The sequence below is a fragment of the Panthera tigris genome, chromosome D2 (genome assembly GCF_018350195.1).
Source record: "Panthera tigris isolate Pti1 chromosome D2, P.tigris_Pti1_mat1.1, whole genome shotgun sequence".
In the NCBI taxonomy this organism is placed as follows: domain Eukaryota; kingdom Metazoa; phylum Chordata; class Mammalia; order Carnivora; family Felidae; genus Panthera; species Panthera tigris.
The window spans coordinates 13555161-13582773 of record NC_056670.1 but is presented as its reverse complement, the minus strand read 5'-3'; the positions used below and the strand labels follow the sequence as shown (position 1 = coordinate 13582773).

Sequence of the window (27613 nt, the reverse complement as noted above, 5' to 3'; positions counted from 1 at the left end):
TAATACTCTAATGAGTGTTTATAAACCACTTTGTAGGAGTTTATGGTTATTTGAGCTGGGAAAGGAATTACAAATTATTCGGGAGTAAACAGTATTTAGAATCTGGCTTTTCAACAGTCAACAGGTTTTCCTGGATGTCTATGAGACCGTCATAATAGGACACCCTGAGGTCCCGTGGTGCAAACTGGTTTCATTCAAAGTATCTCTCCTCCCCGAGAAGCATATTACATGCTTCGGGAGGGCCATTCATCTGCATCGCGTGCCTTTTACTCCACACCAGCTAACAGAACAGCTGGCTTCAGAATGGAAGCCAGACGCCCAAGTTTTGCTTTTTGGTCGTTTTTTTGTTTTGTTTTGTTTCTTAAGGATCAGAGATCAGAGATGAAGAGGCAATGGAGAATTCTCCCCAACTACGTCCAAAGTGCCACACACTTCCAAGAAAATTTGTACCACACATGATATTAATAGATAATCCTTCACAGAGAAATATAAAAGTCTGTCCCAACAAAGTTTGGAATAGAAAAGATAGAGCCCAGGGGCGCCTGGGTAGCTCAGTCGGTTAAGCATCTGGCTCTTTTTTTTTTTCCAATTTTTTTTTCCATTTATTTTTGAGAGACAGAGTGAGACGGAGCATGAGCGGGAGAGGGGCAGAGAGAGAACGAGACACAGAATCTGAAGCGGGCTCCAGGCTCCGAGCCTCAGCACAGAGCCCGACGCGGGGCTCGAACCCACAAACCGTGAGATCACAGCCTGAGCTGAAGTCGGACGCTCAACCGACTGAGCCACCCAGGCGCCCCAAGCATCCAACCCCTGATCTCTGCTCGGGTCACGATCTCATGGTTCATGGAATTGATCCCTCGCTGACAGCGCAGAGCCTGTTTGGGATTCTCTCTCTCCCTCTCTCTCTCTCTCTGCCCCTCCCCCACTTGTGCATGCTCTCTCCCTCTTTTTCTCTCTGTCAAAATAAATAAACATCAAAAAAGAAAAAAAGAGAAGATAGAGTACTGACGTGTAGGGAGGAAAAGAATAAAATACGGCGAGTCCCTGCACCAAGCTATGTGTTTCCGTCTGCCCGTTCTCCCCTGTGTTTGCACAACTTTGTGAGTGTAGATATCACCGCCTCCACTTTACCGATGGAAGAGAAAGCTAAGAAAGGTAAGCTGCCTCATGGCAAAGTCGCACACGCAGTCAGTGCGCGGCGGAGCTCATGCTCACGCCCACATAAATCGTCTCTTCTGCTGTTTCGTTATTGTGGTTGTTGAGCACCACCATCATCGACGCCCCCTCACTACATACGCACGCGCTGCACAGATGTCCCAAACCTGGTCACGTTCCCTTGCCCAACAATCAATGCCTTCAAGCTACCAAGTCACATAGGCAGGATGTGGAGGGATAGATAGGGCAAACGTTGGCACTTCCTGGCTTTTCTTGGGTTGGCCAGAGGAGAAGGGGCTCAGGACTTTGAATATTGGTAGAAAAGCCAACCTCAGTTCTTATTTTGCCCTCCGTTTCAAAGGCCAGCCTGATTCTTGGCCAATTTGCAACCTCTTTCCCTGGGCAGCATGAGTCAGGGCTTCCTACCCCTGACCCACATGTAGAAGAAGGAAGACATGGGAATATGGGACCCATCTTCTTGGGAGATAGCGTCCTGTCCAAAAAGCATTTTCATATCGGTGATTCCATTTAGGTCTAAAAGAGCGAGAAGTCTCTGAAAGGAGTTGGGGGCGGGAAATGACCAGAAGGAGACAGGTCCAGAGCATTTCCCACAAACCACTCAGCCCGGCCCCCAAGACCCACCACGATCTGACAACAAATTTCCGTTCCCATCGTAGGGTTATCTATTCAGATTCACTCGACAAACTTTTACTGGGAATCCCTGCCTTATTCTAAGCATAAGGTCTACAGCAGGGTGTGAAGGACTGGTCCCTGGCCTCAAGGAGGCTATAATCTAGAAGGGAAAAGGAAAAATGATATCCATTCAAGAAAAATTAATTTAAAGAAGAGATGAACAAAGTACCTTTGGAAGAACATTCCATTCTTCTCAGCTGAACCAGACTCTTCACGGCTCAAAAAAAGTCCTGTAAGTTCTCAGCTCCAAGCCTTGGGTCTGGCCACCCTCTCTGCCTGGGGTGTCTTCCAGGCTCCCGCTCCCTTTGGTTTAAGGTGCTCCCCACCCCCGGCTTATCCTGGCCACTGCCTCTTCCAACAAGTCTTTCGGCATGACCCACACTCTCTCCTTTGAACTGTTATGGCTCTTAGCTAGTACCTCCTTTATGACACCTCCTATTTTCCACACAGTTAACTTGTCTTAAGGCCCACATAGCACTGTTCCCCCCCCCCCCCCGCCCACTTAAGGGCAGGGACTACATCTTACCCAGGGTAGAAACTCAATACATACTTATGGAATTTAATCAGATCCCACTGAAAATCCTAACAAGTAGAATAATGCGGAAACTTAATTGTATCTGCTGCCATTAAAAGATTCCTATTACAGAGTATTGTTGACTTTAAAAGCGGGTAACCAGGGGCACCTGGGTGGCTCAGTCGGTTGAGCATCTGGCTCCTGATTTCAGCTCAGGTCATGATCCCAGGGTCGTGGGATCGGGCCCTGCATCGGGCTCTGAGCTGAGTGTGGAGCCTGCTTAGGAGTCTCTCTCTCTCTCTCTCTCTCTCTCTGCCCCTCCCCCTTGCTCATGCTCGCTCTCTGTTTCTCTAAAAAAAGGTAATTTTAAAAAGCAGGTAACCAGATAGAATGCATAGCCCGACACAATTTATGTAAATACAGGTGCGTATTGTTTTAATCAGGCCAGAAACACAGCCCATCCTATGTGGCTCCTATAAAGGGGCTTCAGTGAAGGGACCAATTTAAGAGCTGTGGACAGTTCAGTGAACACACGGGTTGGTGACACCCAGACCAGGGGGGGAAGGAATGCGGGGGGAGAGGCAATGACCCCATGAGCATGAAGAACAAGGAGGGGATAGCGTATCCTGGGCCTGCTTAGGACAGGAGCCGTGCCGGCGAGGCCAGAGGCAGGAACTGAAGTCAGGACGGACAGGCGACCGCTGGGAAGTCGTTGGGGAGGAGTGTACTGATTTCTCTTCCTTCCACGGGCTTCATTCCGGCCAGTGCCTCACGTTGGTGGCACATAACAGGAAGCTGGGATAGGGTGCACGGAGGAGCCTGGCATCTGCCATGATGGGTCAGCCTTCTGCGCAGAGCAGGGCAGAGAAACGGCCCGGGGGCTCCCTGAAACTCTACAGACACACACAGGGGAGAGTCAGAAAAGATGTGAGCTGGGAAACACACGGAGGTGGCTTATGAAGCTTTTCCTTATCTCCTTAATTTATTTTTTCTACGATGGGCATATGTTGTTTCTATAATCAAGGGGGAGAAGTAGGGTTTTTCATTTAACACTCTGACCTTCTATGATTCCATGCAGGCAATTAAAGAAAATTGACTTGGAGCGCCTGGGTGGCCGGTTGAGGGTCTGACTCTTGATTTCAGCTCAGGTCATGATCTTAAGGTTCATGAGTTCGAGCCCCTGGTGGGGATCTATGCTAACAGTAAGGAGCCTGCTTGGGATTCTCTCTCCCTCTCTGCCCCTCCCCCAGTCATGCACACCCATGCTCTCTCTCTCTCTCTCAAAATAAATAAATAAACCTAAAAAAAATTAAATGGACTGAGTAGGCATATTTAATAAATAGTGATCTGGGCTTAAAAATCTCCTTAAAACTTTTTCAATCTCTAACTTATAAAGTCAAAATCATGCTTAACACTGCACATATTCATTCACTGACTGGTTTATTCATTCAACAAATATTTTTGAACATGTCTTATGTTGGACCCAGGAAATGAGGCCAGGCAGGTACAGCCTGCATGCACAAAGCCTAAAATCTGGCAGAGCAAATGGGCGTGGAACACGAAACTATCTGACACAAGGGAAGGGTCCCAGGTGACAGGTGAAAGGGTGCTTGGGGGGGACCCACCCCCCCAGGAGACACACAGTCGTGCCTGGATACTCCATTTGGTGGCCTCTTTCCTTGTCCTAAGAAAGGGCATGGGGAACTGCTTCCTACCATCACGATAGGTAATATCATTTTTTTCCCCTCTGAAGGGTCAGAGGGACAAAACCCATCAGTGCCTCCATTTCTACTGGGCTGGCTGTCCAAACAGACTGGGTCTATGCAGCATGAAAATGAATTTAGATAAAAGCTCATTTTATTTTTTTTTTAAGTTTATTTATTTTGAGGGACAGAAAGAGAGAGGGAGAGAGAGAATCCCAAGCACACTCCACGCTATCAGCACAGAGCCTGACGCGGGGCTTGAATCCCTGAACCTCGAGATCGTGTCCTGAGCTGAAATCGAGAGTCAGACACTTAACTGACTGAACCACCCAGGCGCCCTACTAAAAGCTCATTTTAAAAATCAACAAACTACGGCCCTGTGGGCGGTTCATCGGGTTAAGCTTCTGGAATGGATTTTGGCTCAGGTCGTGATCGATGTTCTTGGGTTCGAGCCCAGGCTGAGCACAGAGCCTGCTTGTGATTCTTTCTTTGACCCTTTCCTGATCTCTCTCTCTCTTTCTCTCTCTTAAAATAAACATTAAAAAAAATTTTTTTAATGTTTATTTATTATTGAAAGACAGAGACAGAGCATGAGCAGGGAAGGGGCAGAGAGAGAGGGAGACACAGAATCTGAAGCAGGCTCCAGGCTCTGAGCCATCAGCACAGAGCCCGACGCGGGGCTCGAACTCACAAACCGCGAGATCATGACCTGAGCTGAAGTCAGACGCTCAACCAACTGAGCCACCCAGGCGCCCCTAAAGATTTTTTTTAAAAAATCAACAAATGAAGCAGGTATTTCATAAACATGATGCCAAACCACAGAGCTTGTAGATGAGTGAGCTGTCCCCAGCCCTCGTTACACAGAACCCCGTCCTCATCCCTACGATCCTCTTGCTGTGTGACCCCCCCCCGGGATGCAGGCCTCTGCCCCGCTGGGCCTGGTGTTTCAAGGGTTTGTCACTGTATGGGCCTTGGCTCTCCTCTGTATTAGCAGCTCCCATATTCTCAAATAGGGGACCCCTTTTCAGACCCCCCAAAATATGGCAGACTCACATGTGATAATGGTTGTATGTTTACCACTTCTTGATCAAGAAAATACAGCATGACAAAAGCCCGTAAAGAATTTAGGTATGCCGGGGCGCCCGGGTGGCTCAGTCGGTTCAGCATTCCGACTCCCCCTCAGGTCATGATCTCGCGGCTCACGAGTTTGAGCCCCGCGTCGGGCTCTGTGCTGACCGCTCGGAGCCTGGAACCTGCTTCGGATTCTGTGTCTCCCTCCTTCTCTGCCCCTCCCCCACTCTCATTCTCTCTCTCAAAAATAAACATTAAAAAAAAAAAAAGTATGGGTGTAGTGGCTTCACTAAATCATGGGATTAAGGGTCATTTTGGTTTCTCCTTCTTTAATTTTGTTACTTTCCACATTTCCAACTACTATATTGCTGCTCTTATCCTAAAAATATATATACGCTTTATTTAAATGCTTTGTAAACTGTAAGTGCTTTCTGTGAGGCTGTCTCCTCATCTGTGGGGTGGGGACGAAAACCGCACAGAGCTTCTAGGGCTGCTATGGGAACGTACAAGTCATCACGTTCTTGCAGAGGGACTGCTATGCAGTCAGGATGGAAAGCACTCAACACGGCGTCTGGCATCTAGAAAACATCCATGACGTCATTTCTTGGTTTGTTGACTGACTGACGGATTTGTTCCCGCTATTGAGGCAGGAGAATCACAGAGAGACCGCCCTGCCCTGGGGATCACAGCCCAGTCTCTCAACTTTGTTTGGACAGCTCCCCGCGGGCGCACTGGGGACAGTCCGGTCCGTCCCCCCGCCAACAAGAACACGAAATCACAGGTCAGGACCCCAACCCCAACACGGTCAGGATGCTGGCTGCTCAGAAGCTGAAAAGCAGCCAGCACCATCCGGGGCGGCACCTTTAGGTCTGGATAATCCTCTTTAGGGACAGGTGCTGTTTTAGCGCTGGCAGTCTCCACCCGAACCCAGCTTGTCCCGTGGGCCTGTGCAAGGGCACTTGGCTTTTAAGGCAGGTCTCCTTGCCTTTGCAAGTGGAGGGGAAATGAACCGATGTTGACTGAGAATATTCCAGTACTCTGGCAATACGCCAGACTGTGCAAGGTGCTTTTTCCTACTTTATTTCATTTCAGGTGACAGCAACTCTATGAGACAGACATGGTCATGTCCCATTTTTCAGATGAAGAACCTGACGGTCAGCAAATGTAAGAAATGTGCCCAGAGTCCAAGAGCTTGTAAGAGGCCAGCCTGGAATTTTAACTTTGGTCCAGTTAATTCAGAATCCTACACGCCGCTGTCCTAATCACACAGACTTGGAGAGGTCACTCTGAACGCTGATCCTAATCTGCAAAGCCCTTTCCTGTCTTCGAAGGGGAGAGTCCACAAAACCTGAGGCATTGGGCACTTTTCTCCTTCCTTCTTCAGCATCTTTACCACCCCCCCCCCCGACTGGCAAAGACTGATGACCTGCCCAAACAGGAAGGTTCATCTGGGGGCAGAGAGACCCTTGGTCGGTATGAGACATTCTTTGATCAAAATTTAATGTGCATGAGAGACACCACTGACTCATCTCATTGGTTAAGGGACTCAATTCCAATAGCAAATTGAAGGAAGCACGTGTGCCAAAGAAAATCCTTTTCAAAAAGAGGGATGTAGGGCGCCTGGGTGGCTCAGTCAGTTGAGCATCCGACTCTTGATTTCAGCTCAGGTCATGATCTCAGGGTTCTGGGATCAAATTCTGCTCGGCATGGAGCTGCTTAAGATTCTGTCTCTCTCCCCCACTCTGCCTCTCTCTTCTTGCTCACTCTCTCTCTCTCTAAAATAGAATTAAAAAAATAAAGATGTATGGTGGTGATTTGTCTCAAATAAATGAAAACCAATTGTGAGCTTTAAAAAATCTTTTAAGGCTAAGTGATAGGAATCAAACCTATCACTCAGTATTTATAGATCCACGATTGAACTCTGCCATCACCGCCCCCTCCCTCCTAACTGGGATCTACTGAGGTCAACTATAATTCTCAAGCCAGCATGTGCTAGAAAAATAATAAACTCCTTTATCAGCAGAGATTGGAAATTTCCTAACTCCGCCGAGCCACAAAATATTAGCTCATTAAATGTCATCATTTAGAGATGATGAAAAAGAGGCCAGGGAGTCGAGTGCCTTCCCAGAGTCTTTTTTGCAGGGACTTCAGGGATGTCGGTGTCTAGGGGGAATCAAGGTCACAGAATACGTAACTGTCGGGCACCCCAATAATTTAATTCAGTACGAATGAAAATGACTTCACTTCTTGGTGGGGACCCCGCATTTCCTTAGGTGGCAATGCAATAATCAAGGCCACAGAAGTGGGCTTGGAAGCCACAAGGAAGAAATGGGGAGAATGGTGGAGTCCACCTGCCTTGTCTACACTCTCCCTGAAGAGAGCAGACTGGACTGTCCATGGACCACAACACTCTCGGACGGCAGCTTCCAATCCCGAAGCCAGCGAGACTCACTACTGATGTGCTTTGTCAAATCCGTCAGCTTGGAGACGTTCAAAAAGGTCAAGTGAACCGTAAGACGGCTGGGGTTTGGCCCTTTTGGGGGACGGCCCAGAACGTAGTTGGGCAACGTGAGTCCTTAATTCCGAAAGTTAAAATTATTCTAAGTCCCGGGGATGTCAGGTACAGCATGGTGACTACAGTTAATAACACTATACTGCATATTTGAAAGTTGTTAAGGGAATAAATCTTAAAAGTTCCCATCATCACAAGAAAAAAAAAAAAAAAGAAACCTCTGTAATTATGTGTGGGGAAAGATGTGAGTTAGGTTTATTGTGGTGATCGTTTCGCAATGCATACAAATATCGAATCATTATGTGTACCTGAAACTAAAATAATGTCGTATGTCTGTGTCTGAACATAAAATAAGGTAGCTCTGTGATTTCCATAATGGACAGGCGCTCAAATAACCCAAAGGGCAGATAATAATATAGTAAAAGTTGTCAGACCTGAAAATGAGGCTATGATGTTTTATATAGAAGCTTTGGCTTTCAAATTATACGTTTAACTAGATCAACACATAAATTGTCTCCTGGTTTAAAGCATCCGACATGGAACGGATGTGACCATGTGCATCCTGGGTGACAGCAAGACCCTCCGTGTGACGGAGGAAACACTGGTGCTCTGGATGAAGCACCGAGCTGGATAAATCCGGCTGTCTGCTTGATGAGCCCCGATCGGTGCTTTCTGTGAGGCTGTCTCCTCATCTGTGAGGTGGGGACGAAAACAGCACAGAGCTTCTAGGGCTGTCATGGGAACGTGTAAGTCACCACGTTCTTGCACAGGGGCTGCTATGGAGTCAGGACGGAACGCACTTAACACGGCGTCTGGCGTCTTAGAAAACATCCATGACATCATTTCTTGGTTTGTTGACTGACTGATCGATTGTAACTCACCGGAAAACAGACCGATGTTTGTCTGGAGTATGAACAGGGGTGAAGTTTTGTCCTTCATCACTCCCTATGGTTCTCTGCACCAGTCGGTTGAGTAAGTGCCCCGCCTGACTCAGCAGCAATTCTGTGTCAGTGCCATCTGTGGCTTCCCTCGGTGTGGACGGACAGCACCTTGCACTGTTGTGTGTGCAAACTCACGCCCCCGTTTATATTAGAACACAATGCTAGGGGCGCCTGGGTGGCTCAGTCAGTTAAGCATCCGACTCTTGGTTTCGGCTCAAGTCACGATCTCACGGTTCTTGGGTTCGAGCCCCGCATCGGGCTCTGCGCTGACAGTGTGGAGCCTGCTTGGGATTCTCTCTCTCCCCCCAACCCCCCCGCCGCCTCTGCCCCTCCCCTGCTCGCTCTCTCTCAATAAATAAATAAATAAATAAATAAACTTAAAAAAAAAAAAAAAAAAGAACACAGTGCTAACCCCCGACCCGCTGCCAGCGTTTGGTCACACGGAGGAGAATGGTCCCAGAATTCACATGGAACCAAAGGGTAAATTGAGAGCCTTTTAAGGAAAAGTCTGTGGAATATAAAATAAAAATGCCTTCGGGGATCGACCTACAGCGATACCTCCAGGTGTGGCGGGGAGGAGAGGACTCACTTGGGCAGGCTGCTGGACTAATGGAGCTCGTGAGCATGCTAATCGGTGGGGGAAATGCTTCTAAACGTCATCCAGTAATGCGGCCCTTGCCTGGTCCACCGAGATGCGAGGTGCCAACATCTCCGTGTAACTGAACGCAGAACCGCCGAGATTCCAGACCCTCAACACACCCGCCAGAGATGCCTCGTATGCATCCAAGCGCTTCAGTGAATCCGTCTAGGATAGTCTCTCCTCTGGTGTCCAAACCAAAGAGAAAACCTGTTCCCAGACCGAGCAGGGCTTTCAGAAACTAGGTGACTATTCACCAAGGAGACATTGAGGACATTTGCCTGCAAATAATTGTGATAGAAAAGAATCAATTAGGGCCCCATCTGCAGTTCGTTAATATGATCCGTTGAAAAAGGAGGCCAGATTCACCGAGTCAGTCCGAAAGGCTAAAAATAGGACTAATGTGAGCCTGGCCCAGTGCACTGAAGGCAATAAAAAGACCTCTACATCTGCTAGAGCAGGAGTCCCTGGACGCTCCCTGACTCTTTACTACTTATCCTCAGTGGTAATTGGGAAGGGAGGCATTTATCTGCTTTCCAGAAAAAGCAAAAAACATTCCGTGAGGATCACTGTGGCCAAAAATATCATCCTGTGCTGATGCAGGAGAATCAACAGAGGTTGTTTTCTTAGCACAAATCTCCTTCTAAATTGTCCGAAGGAATGCATCTCCTTCGAAAAGATTTACGAGTCACTTGGGCAGCAATTGCCAAGGTGCGGTGGGGCAACGATCATGCATTTTTTTTTTAAAGGAGTTTATTTGTTGTGATGTGTTTATTCCAAAGAATATAAACACACCCAACCTGTGACTCCAAGGCTTTGCCGTCTGCAGAGATGGAAAAAGGAAATCAGAAGGTGGCACACCTTTGAACGTTTGAAAACTGGAAAATAGTCTTCTAGGGCCGAAGCCGGTTGGGTTCCCATGGCTCGGACAAGTGATGTGTGCACAGAATCATTTTCGTAGCCTCGCTGAACACGGAACCAGCGAGATCTCCAAATGCCCAGTGAAAACCCGCGAAGTTGCAAGGACCACTTGGTTTTCTCCCTACATTAAGAAGTCTTCATCCAAATGACCTGAGCGACAGTATAGGATTCCTTTTCGGATCACCAATCTCTGGGCCCAGATCCCTGAAGTTGAACCAAGCGTACCCCATGCCCCGGAGGAGACAAGAAAGAGCGTTTTACCTTTTTGAGCCAGCTAGAGGGTACGGGCACAAGGAAGGAGTTCCTGAAGACTTTTGACAGCTTACTCCACCCCCAGGCCCTTATCCTCGTTTTTTGAACCACAGCCATTCACATCCTGGGATGTTGAGGGGATGCCCCGGTAGGAGGCACGTGGACCCTGGGTGCACCTGGATGGGACTGGGATTTCAGAGGACACCTGAAATCTGGTGGGGAGGTCAGCGTGGGGAGTGAGCCATCCACTCACACGGAGAAAAGAGGGATTTGATGCCTTTTTACTTCGCACTAAACCTCTCATCTCTGGTTAAAGAAACTGTGGCTCATTCCACGATGGAATACTATTGAGTTAGACCAGATGCGGAAGCAGAGAAAAAGAGAAAGGAGTTGCGGAATAACACGTTAGCATGATTTGCTTTTGTGCAAAAGGAGAGGACTTAAATATGCTTGTGTATAAACGTAGAGTGTTTCTGGAAGGATTTACCGAAAGCGTTAACGATAGTTGCTTATCCAACAACGGTAAGAGAGGGGGCACCGAGTGTGGGGAGAAGGCTTTTAAGTTCCACTTTAGAGCCATCTGTGTGTTGGCAATTTTTGCAATGATCTCTACCGCTTTGATAACAAAGGCCTTTTCAAAGATAGCAAACAATGGGAAAATAGTCCAAAGCTTGCATCGATGCCCCCGGAATTTTAGACCATGGGACGTTTGTTAGAGTGAGCGGTTCACTTGCATTTACAACATAATCACAGTACGTAATGCACGTTACCTAATAATCATCATGACGGAGACCAGCATTCCCATATTAACCACGATCCAGCACGCACGTTGCGTAACAGTCTCACGTAAGAAACCTCTTTCTGCAGAAGCACGGGATGGACACATGGGCATGAGCTTGGATCGCCCCGGCTCCAGCTGATGAGACAGCCCCTGTCCCTCTGGCTGTAATCACAGCCCCCGATCCACGTCAGGCACTGGCTGAGTCGCATCGCAGACATCAGCTCTCGTCTTCCTGGTAACTCTCGGCTGTTGGTTCCACGTCTCTGTTTACAGATGAGGAAATCGAAGCTTTGAAAGTTTACCCCATTATTGTGACAGCGACACTGGCACCCTCCCGGCCACAGCACGAAGTTCTCCCTCGGATTACGTTTCCCCATCCTCCCGACAATGAAATGTGAGTAGAAGTGAGGTGTGTCGTTTGAGGCTAATGTAACCTGCGCTTTCTCTCACCCTCCGCGCGGAGATCTCCAAGGCCCTAGGGGTCGGCGAGCCTGGGCTCCTGAATCGCCGCCTGAGGACGGTCACCCACTGTCCTGAACTGGACGTAAATATCAGTGCTAAGGCTGTGAAATCGGAGGGGTTCTTTGTTACTGCTGCCCGTGTTACCCTAAGTAATGCAAAGTGCCAGAATGCAGTTGGATTTCAAAGGAAACAGGGCTGGGCCAGGACGCTGGGGCCATTCGCCTGCAAAGCACGCTCCCTTCCCGCCATGCTGAAATGCTCCCAAGCCATACCGTGTAGCTACTCAGCTCATCTGTGGCCTTAGCCAGCCGCCGGCCCACCGTGGGGCCTGGGACCCAAGCCAAGAGGCGAAACGATAGGGGTCAGGGCAGACGGCACCCCAGCCATGCGACAGCTCCCCGGCTACCTTTCTCTGCACAGAAGAGGAGGGGGCGGGGGTCCCGGGGCGGGGGGCTCCCAGACAGGCTGCAGTTCATCAGCAGTGTCTTCGGGAATCGCTCCGCCAGGGAAGGCTCTGATGCCAGCTTCACCTCCCGTCTTCCTCCATCGCCTGCCTCAGCCCCTGCTCTGCGACGGCTGATACGCAAACCGCTGTGCTTCCAACCGCTTTCCCTCTGGGAAGCCGTGGGCCTGGTCGGCGACGGCCTTCTTGTCTACTCGTTCCCCCGGCCCGTTTCTGGTCACAGATGGAGGGATGTGATGAGCCACCGAGAATCCGAGGAGGAGGCTGTCTAGTCCAAAAGGGGCTGCGGATGTGGGAGTCGGGATCAGAGCTCCAAAAATATTCTGTATTTCAGAAGCTGTCTTATCCCCTGCGTGGCTGGGTGGCCCAGAGAGATCCATTGTCCGGTGAGGGGCCCTGGTAATGAGCTGCGGGGAACAGAAAAGCCGTCATCTTTGGGGAACACGGGATGTGGCTTCGATTTGGGGTGTATCTTTGGCTCCTTTGTTTAGGCGTGGTCCCTGCAAGCTAAAAAGAGATGTATACCACACAAATAAGGGGAGAGAAGCAAGGAGAAAAAACATTCGAGGGGTCTTTGCTGACCTTCCGGGGGGTGGGGGTACCTTAGAGGAAGGCTCAGTTCTTGGGCTATCCGTTAGCCACTGCTCTGCCCGCCCGCACAGCTTCCCGGCACCCTCCGTGAGCGAGCGGCGTGCTGGTGATAGACCTCACATCTGTGCAAGGCCCCGGAGGAGTCAGCTCAGACCACGTCAGCTCTCCCTGCATGACTTCCATGAGGACAGCATGGCTGGCGGGTGGTCAAAAACCAGAAGCGAGGCCCAAACCCTGGAGACAAAGGCGGAACTGTCCGGTCCAAACCAACCATAGCCACTGGGGAATGAGAACAACGTGCTTATGTGGTAAGCCCTGCAGAGAGATACTTTTCTAATATTTTCCAAGACCTCAGCTTTCTTTTCTTTTTTTCTAATAAAATCCTACGCGAGACAATGTTACACGGCAGTTGCTTCACCAACGTTGCATCACATTCTCACTGGCAGTATTAGCGTTTAACCATCCTAGAAAACCAGGATATTTGTATCCTGAAAACGCAAGTAAGTAATTTCCTCTTTCAGTTCTAAGTGTTTCACTGGTACCTCCAGAAGCTTCTGTGAAATCTGGTAAGAAGAAAGGTAATCGATAATGTTATTTTAGGGGGCACCTGGGTGGCTCAGTTGGTTGGGCATCCGGCTTCGGCTCAGGGCACGATCTCACGGTTCATGAGTTTGAGCCCCGCTACGGGCTCCGGGCTGACAGCTCAGAGCCTGGAGCCCGCTGCGGATTCTGTGTCTCCCTTTCTCTCTCTGCCCCTCCTTCACACTCTGTCTCTCTCCCCTTCTCTCAAAAATAAATAAACATTTAAAAAACTTTTTTTTAAATAATGTTATTTTAGGATAAAACACTGTATTAAATTTTTTTTTTTAAAGAAAAGCATTTTTTTGTCTCCATTCTAGTTTTTTAAAGAACTGCAATCATTGGGAATACTTCTTGGTTAAGCAGCACGAGTGTATTTATCAGCGGCATCCTTTTCTTGTTTCTGACAACGTAACTTTCCGTACGTTGGCGCACTCCCTAGCCTGACAACAGATACCTCCTCCAGTTTGTAGGACACAGTCACCCTTTGTTCCAGACTCCCTGGAAGGCACTGAGGATCTGGCGGTGATCAGCTCAGCCCTCGTGGACCTTATGCTCTGCTGGAAGGAAGAGACGAACCCCAAGAAGCTGAGCCGCTGTGTCGACTCGTACTCGGCAGACCACCCTTGCTGCATAAGGTACAACATTTCAGCCGCATATCCACGTGCCCCAGAAACACAGTGGGAAACCTGAGCCAGCCTTCCTCGTGACTTCAGGCCTTGCCCCGACTCCAGTGGAGACAAGCCAAAATGTTTCAGCTCCCAACCCAGGGCAGATCTCAAATATGACACGTGACTCAAAAGCAGTCGGTGAGATATGGCCCCTTCGGCGAGTGTCTGATTGGTTCCAGAGGAAAGAGTTTAGACAGCCCGGCTCAGAGCACACGTCTGGAGGGGAGTCCTCGGGGTCTGGGTTTCTGGCAGGCCTCCGGGCTCAGGGACTAGCAGGGCTCGCTACGTGCTGACACGTGAAGCGCTTGTGAGACACGCAGCCCGTGGAAGCCAGCGGGGCTGGTCCCACCTGCAAGCTGCTTACCTCACTCCACCACCCCCTGAGGGGGGGAGGCTGGAACATGTTTCCAGGGAGTGGCAGCCTCTTAAGGCTATAATAATGTCGATCAACTCGAATGGACTAATATCACAACACTGTGATGGGGTCTTCAAGAAAAGATACTAAAATGGTCGCGTTATCGGAGAGCTGAGCACGCTAAAGTTGACCGTCTTACTCTGGGCCAAGCCAAGTGGTGAGTCAGTCAGGGACAAGGCTGACATTTTCTTTTCAGCAAGTCATATTTCCTTCCATTAAAAAAGTAATGGAGAAGCCAGACCCCAAACGACAAACGCTGTAAGATTCCACTTCTACGAGCTCCTGAGAGGAGTCAAATTCATAGAGACAGAAAGGAGACCGGTGGCTGCCAGAGGCTGGTGGGTGAGGCGTGGAAATGGGGAGTTAGCGTTTCATGGGGACAGACTTTCAGTTGGGAAGATAAGAAAGTTCTGGAGACGGATGGTAGTTGATGGTTGCCCACGGTGGGAACGTCCTTAATGCCACTTAAAAAATGGTTAAAGTGGTAAATTTGCGTTCTGTATATTTTATCACAATAAAAAAAGTTATGGAAATATTCGCTCTGATTCTTTAATTAGATCCTTTGAAGATGAATTGTGTTCTGTTTAGCATTTTCTTTCTGTATGTGGGCTGGCCTTTCCGCAAGGCATCAGACAGAGACTCTTAAGGACAGAGACTATTATTTATCCTTTGAGCCCCTCAGCACCAGTACAAATCCCTAATATATAATGTGGGACAAATGTTATTTGAAAGAAAAAAAAAAAGAATGAACAAATGGACCCAGCATTGCCTCATCAGCAAAGGTCATGTCACGGCACCGGGTTTTTTCTAAAAACATGTTCACAGAACAGTAACAACAACAAAGACAAAGGACATTATTGAGTGTTTTGCATTCAGAGTAATTAAGATTCTCAATCCAAAAAAAAAAAAAATTGTTAAATACACATATGTAGTCATAGTGAAAGTTTCCTGCCTACATTTCCCATAAAGCTCTTACTTCACTCTAATAAGAGGTAGGAGTGATGAACGAATGAATGGCTTTCCTTCCTGGTCCACGGAGTTAGATTTTCCCCATCTGTATATCAGAGCCTTCCATGCAGAGAAAGAGAATGTCCTGCTGGTCCCTGAGGAAATAAAGGAAGCACCTAAAGTTGGTCCAGCATCAACGTCCCTTTCCGGGGCAGCTCCCTCCTCTGGGTGAGACAGGAAGTGATCACTGGCCGCCCTCCCACTGACTCAGCCGTGAAACCTTTACAGTAATTCGACTTCACTACACTGATGCTTCCTTGGGCGAAGACTTTCTCATTTTTCTGGTAAAACAGATCTCTGAGGCTCGAGAAACCCAACAGCAAGAGAAAGGAATGCTTGCGTTACTCAAAGCCAGAGAGCATGGATGGCGGAACGAACTGAGACGCCTTTCTCCTGCAGCTTTCTTTTCAGTGCTGAGCCACCCTCCCAGTGTCCTCAAATTCCTAAGGGTTTTTTTTTTTTAAATCTCACATTTTGGTACTAAATAAATCCAACCATTTGTGCACTCTAGTCCTTTTTAGCAAAGAGTGCGTTAGCTGTTTTCTCTGCAGAACAAAACCAAAACCCCATCCAAATGAAAAGCTGCACACAAAAATAAGGGATGTCTTCTGATCGGTGCAGTAGAATTGCCATGAATTCGGTCAGGGTTCCTGGCCTGCTTCACCATTTTTTTTTTTTTTTTGGTGGCATTAAGTACATTCACGATGCTGTGCAGCCATCACCACCATCCGTCTCTAACGTTTGGGGAGATCTCAAAGCATGTAATCATGGTGAGAAAGCTTTTTTCTGGGCTCAGAAATTCGGAATGACAGAAACTATCATTTGTGGCATTATCATGGAGGAGAATCTGAAAAACCTCCGGCCACAAAATACCTAGATATGCTGTACAAAAATAACACACACGGTTTTAAAAGCACAGCTGAGATCAGTAAAGGAAATCCCTGAGGCCAAAGCGGGCTGAACACCGGAGCAGGTGCGGACACTTTGGCTGCCTGTGCAGAGGGAGCCCTGGCAGGGAACAAAGTCACCTTGAGCTTCAGAACCACAGGCCATGCTTCACGCAGCCTTGGGGTTTAAACTGACACACCTGTATGTTCTAGAAAGTCCATGCTGATTAGATAGCATCAAAAGAGTCCCAATCTAGTAATATCACAGGGGCACTTGCTGAAGCAAATGAGAAACTTCTCTATGGAAACAGATCCCCAGCCTCGGCCACACAAGATTCCCATAGTGCACGTTCTTTGAAACGGAAGTTCACAATCAAAAACTACAAAATGCTTCAAGGGACATGAGCATGAAGAACCAGAGCCAACAAACAACGGCAGGCAGTAATGAACCTCAGGAACCCCCAAGAACATCAGATAATGAAGCTCTCAGAACAGGCTATAAATTATGCCTAAATGCATTTAAAAATGTAAAAGGGAGGATCAAAATTATAAGCAAATAATCAGACTCTATTTAAAATTAAAAAAAAAAAAAAAAAAAAAGACCCAGGGGCACCTGGGCAGCTCAGTCGGTTAAATGTCTGACTTTGGCTCAGGTCATGGTCTCACGGTTCACGGGTTCGAGCCCCAAATCAGGCTCTGCACTGACAGCTCAGAGCCTGGAGCCTGCTTCGGATTCTGTGTCTCCCTCTCTCTCTCTCTGCCCCTCCCCTGCTCGCTCACGTGCACGCTTTCTCTCTCTCTCTTTCTCTCAAAACACGAATAAACATGAAAACATTTTAAAAACCAAATTTGAAAAATGACCAAATATAACTTCTAGACATGAAATGTGCATCATTAAAAACAAAAACGTATCGAATGGGTTTTAAAGATCAGCTTAGACAGCTAAAGAGAGCACTGTGACCCAGGAAATGGTTTGGAAGGGGATCACCTGGAGTACAGCGCACAGAGACAAAGAGATTTGCAAAATGAAAGAGAAGTTGAAGACATGGAAGATGAACAGGAAGCTCTAGCAGGTATCACACTGGAGTTCCAGGAAGACGGGAGCAAGAGGCGATATTTTAAAGACAGGGGCTGAGAGTTTTCTAGGGCAGGATGGAAATCAGATTCAGGAAGCAAAACTGGTTCAAAGCAAGATAGACAAAACTAGACACAGGTTAAGGAAAAATTGCCAACGGGAAAATCCACGAGCAGAGAGTTGGGGGGGGTGGGGGGTGCGGGTGGGGGTAGCTTGACATAGACTTTTCTATAGCAACGATGGAAGCCAGAAGTCAGTGGAACCTTTTCAAAACACTGAGAGATACAGGATGAGCTTACTCGGTTTACAAGCTAAACATGGCAAAGGAACAAACTCCGGCCGTCACAGATCCTGCTCAGGGTTAGTCGTAAAAAGTTACTTCTGTAGGAATGACAGATCATGAGGATGTGATCTGCACGGGGTCACTGCTCTTGGCCCAACGCTCGGCGGTCACCAACCTGGAATTCTTGATCATACTGAACAAGGAGGCCTGCCCTCCCGTTTTTCACTGGACCCTACGAATTATGCAGCTGGTCTTGTTGGCAGGCCCTGAGGGCCTTGTACCACTCAGGAGCAAGCAAGCAACATCCTACACAATGTGTGGTCAAGTTCTTTAAAACAAAGCAAGCATTCTGCAGAAAAATCGAAGTCTTGTAGCTTAAAAGACAAAAAAGGACTCATGCAAATATATCTGACGGAGTTTTTCAGCTACAAGCGCTCATGTCCCTTGTACATGGGGAGAGAAGGGGAAACCAAGCTCTGTCAGGGAAATCACCAGAAAGGAGTGAGAAAGTCACCAAAAAGCAAACACCTGTTAAGCCAGGTGACTTGTATGCATGCACCAAGGAGCCGTGCAAAATCCAGTGGCTAGAGAGAGCTGATGTTGGTGGAAAGAAAACTATTTCTCTTAAATCCTCAATAGGAACACTCCACGGCATCACTGGTGAAGTCTAGATAGTGGTCCAAATCAGACAGCTGGAAACACACTAACGCCAATCAATACAACCTAGAGGAAGTCCCTCCTCTGCTCCTTCGAATTAGACAAGGACCTTATAACAGGTAACGACGAGGAGAGGCTGCTGTAAAAAGTGTCACGGTGCATCCGTTTAATTTTCTCATTATCAGATGATTCTGGTAATATAAGAAGGTGCCTTAAAAGGCAGTACTGGTATGAACCTATCTGATTCATTATTTTTTCAAAGGCTCAAGTTTATGACCTTAAATGATAGTGGGCTCTACCCATCAAAATAGCTTTTCACAGTTACCCTGACTTTTGAAGAAATGCAGAGTTAATTAAACTCTGTGTATCATATTTGCAGCCATCTTGGTCCATTAGGCGAAAGAAAAAAAAAAAAGTATCAGACGTCTAATAGAAAGTACCATGTCTCGGTCTAAAAATTCAGAGTTGCAAAATACATAGGCTCGTAATATCAGAATTAAAATGGAAACTTTTCAACTGCAGTTTCTGAGGTTATGTGGGTGGGAGAGAGTAAAACAGTGAGCCACGGTGAAGTGGCAGACGAGAGAGAGAGACAGAGACACAGACAGAGACACAGAGACAGAAAGAGAGAATGATGGATGCAAGTCTATACTGGGTTCTGGGGTCCTGGGGGCCATGTCTGTAGTTTTTCACTGGGGATAGTTTTTTGGGCAATGGCCTGTGACTGTCCTCATTGAGGTGGCAAGTGAAAGTTTCCTAGGATATGAAACTAACACGCATTAGTAAATTACCCAATTGGGTATAAATGCTGATCTCCTTTCAGTGAGCCATTCTCATGCTGGAAGGGGGGAGTGTGGACGGTCCTTTGGAAGCCTTGCACCATAATGTAACTCTTCGGTAGTCCCAGACACTCCCTCCCAGATGGGACCTCTATCCTGCACAGCATGGCACAAGGAGTACAAATTGGGGAGTGGGTGGGATGAGTTCAGAAAGGGGGCTCCAAATTGGCTGCACCTAAGCATCCCCAACGCCCACACACGCCTGATTCTCACTCATTCCCTCCTTCGCCAGAGAACTCTCTGAAATTGGCTCTCTTGGCCGGTTTCTTTCCCTCCCGAGACAAGCTATGGTAGGAGGTGGGGTCACTGGCACATCGGAGGCATAAACAAGGATGTCTGAGCTCAGGACTTGCTGAAGACACCAATAATGGCCTTCTCATCGCGGCCTCCGCCTCCATGCTTAGCCTCTTCCTCCTTCGAAGATTCCTCCCGTTTGGCTTTGATGGCCCAACGTCCACTCCTTCCTCTTTCGGCTTTTGTACGGCATCTTGAGTAAACGATGATGCTACAATCCAGCGTGTGCTTCTCTGCGTGCTTTGGGGATGTACGTTTTGTGGAAATAACAAAAAGAACCTGTTTCTGCTGGTTTCCCATGCGAAGAAGACTAAGGTTTGGCAGTGGTTTGCTTATTGGTTTCTAGCCGGTTGGCCTAAGATGTGTGCCTCCATCAGAAGGAGCACCCCACCTGTCCCAGGCCAATGAATCTGACCTAATTGAAATACGGGAATAAGCACACTGCAAATATACTAAGAGGAAGAGAAGAGGACAAGGTAACAAGTCGTTAGGACAATGGAGATAAAGGGAAGAAAGGATGGTGACTTCACTGGTGGTGCATTCTAGAAGAGTCCCTGGCTAACACCCTTCTCCCATGCAGGGTCCCCTTGTGAGGATGGCAACCCAGGGACTAACAGCCAAAGTTTCCAAGTCAAGATCTTTTAAAGAGCTGGTGCACAGTGGGCCAAAAAGGACATTTTTTCAAAACGCGGTACAGGTACACAGGAGATGTCTAAACACTTTCAGAACATTGCAGGTAGCACCGATCAGAAAGCAAGTTCACCCTCCTGCTTACTGCTTATTTATATTTAGGATATTTACTGAATGTGCCTCTTGCACTACAGCCCCTGGGCATGTAGGAGGAATGATTTTTTTTTTTTTTTTTTGAAAAGGGCAGTCCCTGCTCTTAGGACTTAGGGCCCATCATCTGCAAATGCATGCCAACGCAAGCCAATTCCGGGGATCATTTTGTATGCCTGTGTGCCTTTTTTCTTACCAAAGTTTCTGGGAATGGCTGCATGAATGTGATTTGAAAGAGGGCTTCTGCAGTCAAGGCTTCCACAACCTAACATAGGACGGAAAGTTCTGGGCAGACCCGCTAAACTAATCCTATTTAGGCAGGGACTTATAGAGATAGAGGAGATGTGTCTACACAGTCACAAACACAGCCTGCCAAGGGACAAGTGGGTTGTTAAATATCATTTTTAAGCTAAAGAAAATCTCTTTAAAATGCACATTGTGAGGAGGTTAGTACAAAGATCCAAAGCCATGGGAATTGCATCTTGAAAAATGCACAGGAGGGGTGCCTGGGGGGCTCAATCAGTTAAGTGTCCAGTTTTGGATTTCAGCTCGGGTCATGATCTCACGGTTCGCGGGATCGAGCCCCAAATCGGGGTCCGCCCTGGGCGTGGAGCCTGCCTGAGATTCTCTTGCTCTCTCCGTCTGCCCCTCCCCTGCTCGCTCTCTCTCAAAAAAATAAAGAAATAAACATAAATAAAAATAAAAACGCACAGATGGCAAAGCAGAAAACTACATAGATTTGATATTTTGGTAGAAAACTTTGAGGACTGCGCCAGCGAAGGGAAGGCTGAATTAGCACATCGACGCTGTTCCAGCCTGGCCCCTGCGGGTTCCCGGGTGGCCCACCCAGACCAGAATAGTTGTCTGCAGGAAAGGTAAATCGCGGCGTTCCCAGCAGCTGGCACACTGCCAACCTCCACTTCCCATTCTTTCACTCTCCCTCCTACCCATGACCGGAAGCAGGAGGAACAGAGAAGGAAAGGTGGGGCTGGAGGACACGGGGGCTCACGGCAGAACCGAAGCCACCCTGTGACCTCTCAAAGGAAGAGTGATTAAGAACCGTGGCCCTGAGTTTGAATCCTGCCATTCCTTCGGGACCCTTCCGGTTCCAACAGCCATTACCTGCGGCTCTTTTTCAGAACATTGCCCATAGGCCATTAGACAGCTTTGCCTGCCTACAGGAGGAACCAGGAAAACGTGGGAACGGTTAAGGAGCAGCCCTTACCCAATGACCGATGGCTGATGACAGGATTAAAGCCCGCATCCCCAGGCCTCCAGTGGGAGCAGCCCCGAGGGGCCTGCACTTCGGAAATCCCGTGGGCAGAGTCTGCAGGGCTCAGTGCAAGACGAAAATGCAAGTCCCTTGTTCCAAACTTGTTAAGAATTTCAAGACAGCAACAGCAGCACGTCAGCCCAAGCACAGGGCCCTCCTGAGCACGGGGCCCCACAAGGGCACAGGGTGCACACCCACGAACCCAGCCCAGCCCGTGGGATTAGGTGGAACCCATCAGCCCAGGGACTTCTCGGAGATGGCCCCTGCTTGGCTCGCTTCCCGGTCCAGCTGCTCTCTCAGCAGATTTCTCCAGGAATCACTTCCCTAACACATCACCTGCCTGTGAGTCCTCATCTCGGGGTCTGCTTCTGGGAGCCTGACCTGAGACAGGACCTCAGGTGTGCTCCCTGAACTTCTTGAAACCTCAGTTTCCTTCATCGGTAAAGATGGGAGGAAAACAGTGTCTCTTGTTGAGGTGCTGGGAGAATCCCGTGAGATAATGCGTGGAAAGTGTTCAGCACCATGTCGGGCCATGAATGCTAGCTAACATCATTTTTGTTATAATGACCAACAAAATTAAGTGCCCTTGCCTTCACAAAGGGACTCTGGGTAAGTAGAATCCTGCCTGTTCCCTCTGTCCCCTGTGCTTGGAAGACCACACCTGAGCCTATGGCCCAAGTTTTGTCACTAAGGTTTGACAAAGATAGAGGCATCTGAGAGGGGAAGCAAAGAAGTCCCTTTGACAAGATAATTAGAACAGAGTGTCTCTGACATAAGGGTGCTGATCGCCCTAGCTAGCTTGGCCAAAATGAATTACATGTGTGATGAGATTACTTGACAAGATCCTTCTAGAAGTGCTAGGTGTCATCAGCCCCGGAAGTTCTTCTGAGACAAGAGAGATGAGTATGAGGCCACCATGGATAGCAGAAGTTGTTGGAAGAGGACAAGAGTGAGTAGCCTTCTCTTTACTGTCACCCGCATGCCTGAACTGTCAACACCACAGCCTAAGCAGACATCTTGTTGGAAATCCTACCTTTTCTCACACAGGGGGTTGGTGCTGACCTCAAGAATTTCCCAAAGACCATAATTGGCCTCCCTCTCCAGCCTCTCAGACTTGTCTAGGCCAAGGTGGGTTCAGGGATCGAGCCCCTCCCATAGGAATCACTCGTGCTTTGGAAAGCTCTCCATCCATTGGAACGCATATCCCTCGAACACACAATCACAAAACCCCAGTGACAGCCAAGACTCTATCCAAGCCAAGACTTTCTTTACCACTTAGAACCCAACAAAAGAAAGGGCTTTGGGACAGCCGAAGTTGGTTTCACTGTATCAGGCGCGTATTGACTGACCTGGTCGGCCCTCCCTCTGTGGGAGGCATCTGAGGATACCAAAATACCTGAGACACAGCCCTGCCCTCAAAGTGGCTCACAGGTTCATCCAACTGAGTCAGGGAAACCCAACTTTTCTCTGACGTGAGAAGACGTGGTTTTTGGATGAGCAGCCCACATCACATGGCACGCAGATGAGGAATCGCCCCTGTCCTTAGCCCTTTGCTTCTTGATTCCTGATATGACATATGGAAATGGATGGCTGGGGCAGGCTCCTCCCCTACCCCCGCACCCAGGCATTCCACACTGTTGCTGTTCATATCAAAAGAACAGCCATGGCATCCCTGGTTACTTCCTGGCATAGGGCAGGCAGTGACTGACCGAATGAATGAATGAATCCATCAATTAATCGGCCAGTCAACCCACTAACCAACAAAGATACTTGGGAGTGCATTTTCCCAAAGAAACAACACTGTGGGTGGCGAGTGGCCCCAAGGCAGCCCCACACCCTGACTCTAGCACCAACACAGCTGAGATGCAGCTGGGGACAACCGGTCCATTTCAACTCTGCTCAACATACTCCTCTCCACGAACTCCGGGAGCCCAGCTGCAGTCGCACGTGGTAGGCTTGCTTCACGAACGGGTCCCTACCTGACTTTTCCTGGCCAAGGCTTGCCCAGAACAGAAGGCGGTGCTTTGAATCAGCAGGGCTTCAAGTTAAGGTGCTTCTGAGGCTTGGCGAGGGGCCCGGAGAGACAGCCAGACTCACTGAGGGGCAGCTCTATATTACACAGCAGCCTTGTCCAGAGGACAAGTTTGGGTTTCATTGGACTTCTCACCTAGAATAAGGTCCAAGTGCTTCTCACTGTAATGCGGCACTATGAGACATCTGTCACCATTCTGGAGAGGCTATTTTTTCCCCCTTTGATTTGCTTCACAGCACGGGCTGTTGTTGCAGCTAATTGGGGTGGGTAAATCATGGCCGGTGCCACGTGCAGTCCTCCCTCCCGGGACTCTCTCAGACACCAGCAGAGTCCCTCAGAGGCACTCTTGCCCCTGGGAGTACTCTCGGCCATTCCCTTGTATCCCTGCTTGTCAACCGGTCCCCACGCCAGCCCCCCCCCCCAAGCAGCGCTTTCTGTGTCTTGCTCACCTGATCAGAGCCCTGGGATTGGATGCGCTCACCATCCCTGAAGGTGGGGACACCGTCGCTGCACCTGAAAGTGGGTAACTGCCAACTCCTGGCCGTGACACGTCAGAAAACGGTTCCCTGCAAATAGCGAATTGGAAGCACTTTACCCACCATTCAGAGCCGTCGCCAGAACCGTCACGCGCATCCAGCCCAGATCCTGGCATGAGGTAGATGTTTTCTGTCGTACCTTCGAAGCAGTGGCACATGGTAGGATGGATAAGCCTCCTGCTGGAAGGAGGTGCCTCGTGCTTGGAGATGTGGTTTTCCTTTCCGACCTACCAACCGCCGGTATGTAGAGATCCGAGCTCAGGACCAGGATCAGAATTTCTGAATTCTCAGATTCAAGTCATTACTCACACGCCATAAGGATCATAGAAGAGGTATCTGCATTGTAGAAATTCTGCAGAGGGGGCTCTTGGGTGGCTCGGTCGGTTGAGCGTATGACTTTGGCTCAGGTCGTGATCTCGCGGTTCACGAGCTCCAAGCCCCGTGTCGGGCTCTGTGCTGACAGCTCAGGGCCTGGAGTCTGTTTCGGATTCTGTCTCCCAATCTCTCTGCCCCTCCCCCACTTGTACTGTCTCTCTCTTTCTCTCTCTCTCAAAAATAAATTAAAACATTAAAAAAAAAATTCTGCAGAGGATTCTATAGTCCTCGGACACCTTCACTTGCATTCTGGCCCCCTATTTAACAGAAGCCATTTGCCGCCGAAGAAGTTCATTACTGAAGCTCATAAATACAATTTTTCCCTTGTATAAGTCAGGGTTCTCCAGAGGAACAGAACAATAGGGTGTGTGGTGAGAGAGAGAGAAGGATTTATTTTAAGGAACTGGCTCACATGGTTGCTGGGAGGTCTGAAATCTGCAGGGCAGACTGGCAAACTGAAGACCCAGTGAAGAGTTACTTTTGCAGTCTCAAGTCTTGAGGTAGAAATCCTTCTTCCTTGGGAACCTCAGGTCTTTCTCTCTTAAGGCCTTCAACTGATTAGATGAGGCCCACCCATGTTACGAAGGGCCATCTGCCTTCTTCAAACTCTACGGATTTAAATGTTATTTGTACCTAAAAAATACCGTCACAGTGACATCTAAACTAGTATTGGGGTACCATAGCCTATCCTGGTTCATACGTAAAATTAACCATCACATCCCTTTAGTATTTGTAATCCTTGTCGCTGAGCCAGGTTGACGTACAGAGGAATGAAGCGTCAGAGATGGGGCAGAGAAACTTACAGGGCAAAGCTTCTTTCAAAATGTAAGCTCCTCACTGGCTCTAAGCTACTAGAAGGAAGGGGCATGTCAGATTGGATTCTGATCTCCACCTCCAGGCCCAGGGCACGTGAGAGATGCTTCACGAACAGTGAGTGCACGTTAGCCTCGGGATCTGAACGAGCCCGGACCCCCATTCCAGCCCTGCGGCAGATTGGCTGTGTGGCCTCGTTCTGATTACTGAACTCCGTGCCTCGTTTTCTTGTATGGAAACAGGAATAATAAAGTGAGAACCCTAATCCAGATGAAGATTAGGTAAACGAATATTTGTAAAATGCTTACACCGATATCTAGGTGTTTGTTAATAGAATACACCTCTTCCCCAGCTCTGGGCCACAGATGATATTGCATTGGCCATTTAGTGGCACCACTGCCCCCAGAAGTTTGAGCTTGTTCTCATCAAGCCTGATGGAGGGTCCTTGCATCCCCTGGTCCACGACAAGAGTACAGGGTGCCACGCGAGGACCCCTGGTTCTGAGCACACCTGCCTGCCCACACACAGCCCAGGTGCTGATCACGAAATACAGCCATCCTGCCAGGGAATTCTGCCCAGGACACACGGTCCTCACAAGCTGTAACCACTCGCAACCACCAGGAAGAGCAGAGCACAGCAGAACAAAGATTTGCCTTTATCTTTGCAAGGAATGTCGAATGAATGACCTCCTCTCTCTAGATGGCCATTTTCCCTGTCTCACAACGTTGAGTTTGCTCAAGGATGGTGTTGGACCTAGGCTGATTATTTAATTCCGTATAATTTTTATTAGGAACGGTGATCAGAATAATGGTACTGGCGTCACCCATCAACATTGCATTCAACTCAATTTTATTTTTTTTTTCTAAATTTTTTTTTTAATCTTTACTTATTTTTGAGAGAGAGAGAGAGTGGGCTGGGACCCCTCAGATCCACTAGCAGAGGCGGCAGCAGTAGCAGGGGTGGGGTGGGGGCAGGGCTAGGGGTGGGGAGGTGCCGCTAATTCAAAATGGCGGGACATGAGAAACAACAGAATGGACCTGTCTGGAGAACACAGGCTCTTTCACGGTAGAATTCACCCTTCAAATCAAAATGTAATGGGAGCCAAGTAGGTGAAGGCCGAGCTGTTTTTATTAAAGCAAGGGTGGAGGGGGTGGGGGCAGGAGGGAGGGCTCTGCTTCTGTTCTGCTCCCTGGACCCTGCATCGACCACTTGCCTGCTGAATGGCCTTAGGCAAGCTAACTGCCCCTCTGGCCCTTCATTCTTTCGCCCTTGAAGCAGAGAGAATGCATCAGAGGACTATGTAGGAGAGTGAATAAAATGGCATACAGACAGCACCAAGCATAATGCACAGGACTTACTAACAGCTCCTACCCCTCCTCTTACCTGGGGTGGGTGAGGTGAAGAGGAAGCTAAACTTTGTTCCCTAAAAGGCTCCCGAGCTCCAAGTCCTTGTCTGGATAAACTATATGGGAGACCCCAAAGGCATCAGGGTGTCGGGGCTGGGTCTGCCTTAGACCCCAACCGAGACAGAACAGAGAGTGGTAATGTCCCTCACGGGGTCATAGGTCACCTGTTAATTCCATCTGCCTTCCGTCTCCAAGGGAACAGAGGAGTGCTGGATCTCTGTTCCCTCCTCTGTGTTCTGAGATCCTTCCACCGATGGGCTCTGGTGAGTGTCCCCGAAAGCTAAGGATCCACGACCCTAGGTGGCCAGTGTCCCTGCAGTTTTCTGGGTTTGGGAGCCAGCAAGAACCTTGCTCCTCACTGCCGTCGGTCTTGGGCATTTTCCTTCTGTGCTCTGGGGCTCAAAGGAGCACAACCACGTGCAAGTTCAGCACAGATTTTTCTCCACGGAACTGGCTCAGCTGTTACACCTTCTAAATCTCGGTCCAAAATGAAGCTTCCGAAATTGGATTCCGGCCCCCAGTTCCACTTTACTGAAGGCAGTTCAGTAAATCTCAGGAGGTACACTCTTCAGCCCTCCCACCCCAACCATGAACTTCCCCAAACCCCCTGGTGGCCGCCTTCTTGTCATTGCTGAAATATCCATTTGGGATAATTTCCCAAACCACATTGTTATTCTTTAAATTAAAGTCTTCCTGGAGCACCTGGGTGGCTCAGTCGGTTAAGCGTCCGACCCTTGATTTCAGCTCCGGTCATGACCTCACAGTTTATGGGATTGAGCCCCGGGTCAGGCTCTGCACTGACAGCATGGAACCTGTCTGGGATTCTCTCTCTGCCTTCCCTGCTCGTGTGGGCTTTCTCTCTCCAAATAAATAAATAAGCATTTAATTAATTAATTAATTAAAGCCTTTCTGGCAAAAACAACTACAAACAACAAGTTCATTAACATAGCCCGGTATACAACTAACATACTGGATGACAGCAATACTTAGATAT

At 48.6% G+C, this 27613-nt stretch overlaps 1 long non-coding RNA gene across 1 annotated transcript; it reads right to left on the bottom strand.

Annotated features, from left to right (window-relative positions):
• Positions 1-2792: 2792 nt before the first annotated feature.
• Positions 2793-27334, bottom strand: LOC102950595. Its single transcript, XR_006209312.1, has 4 exons — positions 26597-27334; positions 23939-24055; positions 11170-12512; positions 2793-3255 (listed from the first exon to the last, which is right to left on the bottom strand). It is a non-coding gene; the product is annotated as an uncharacterized LOC102950595 (long non-coding RNA).
• Between the last annotated feature and the right edge of the window lie 279 nt (positions 27335-27613).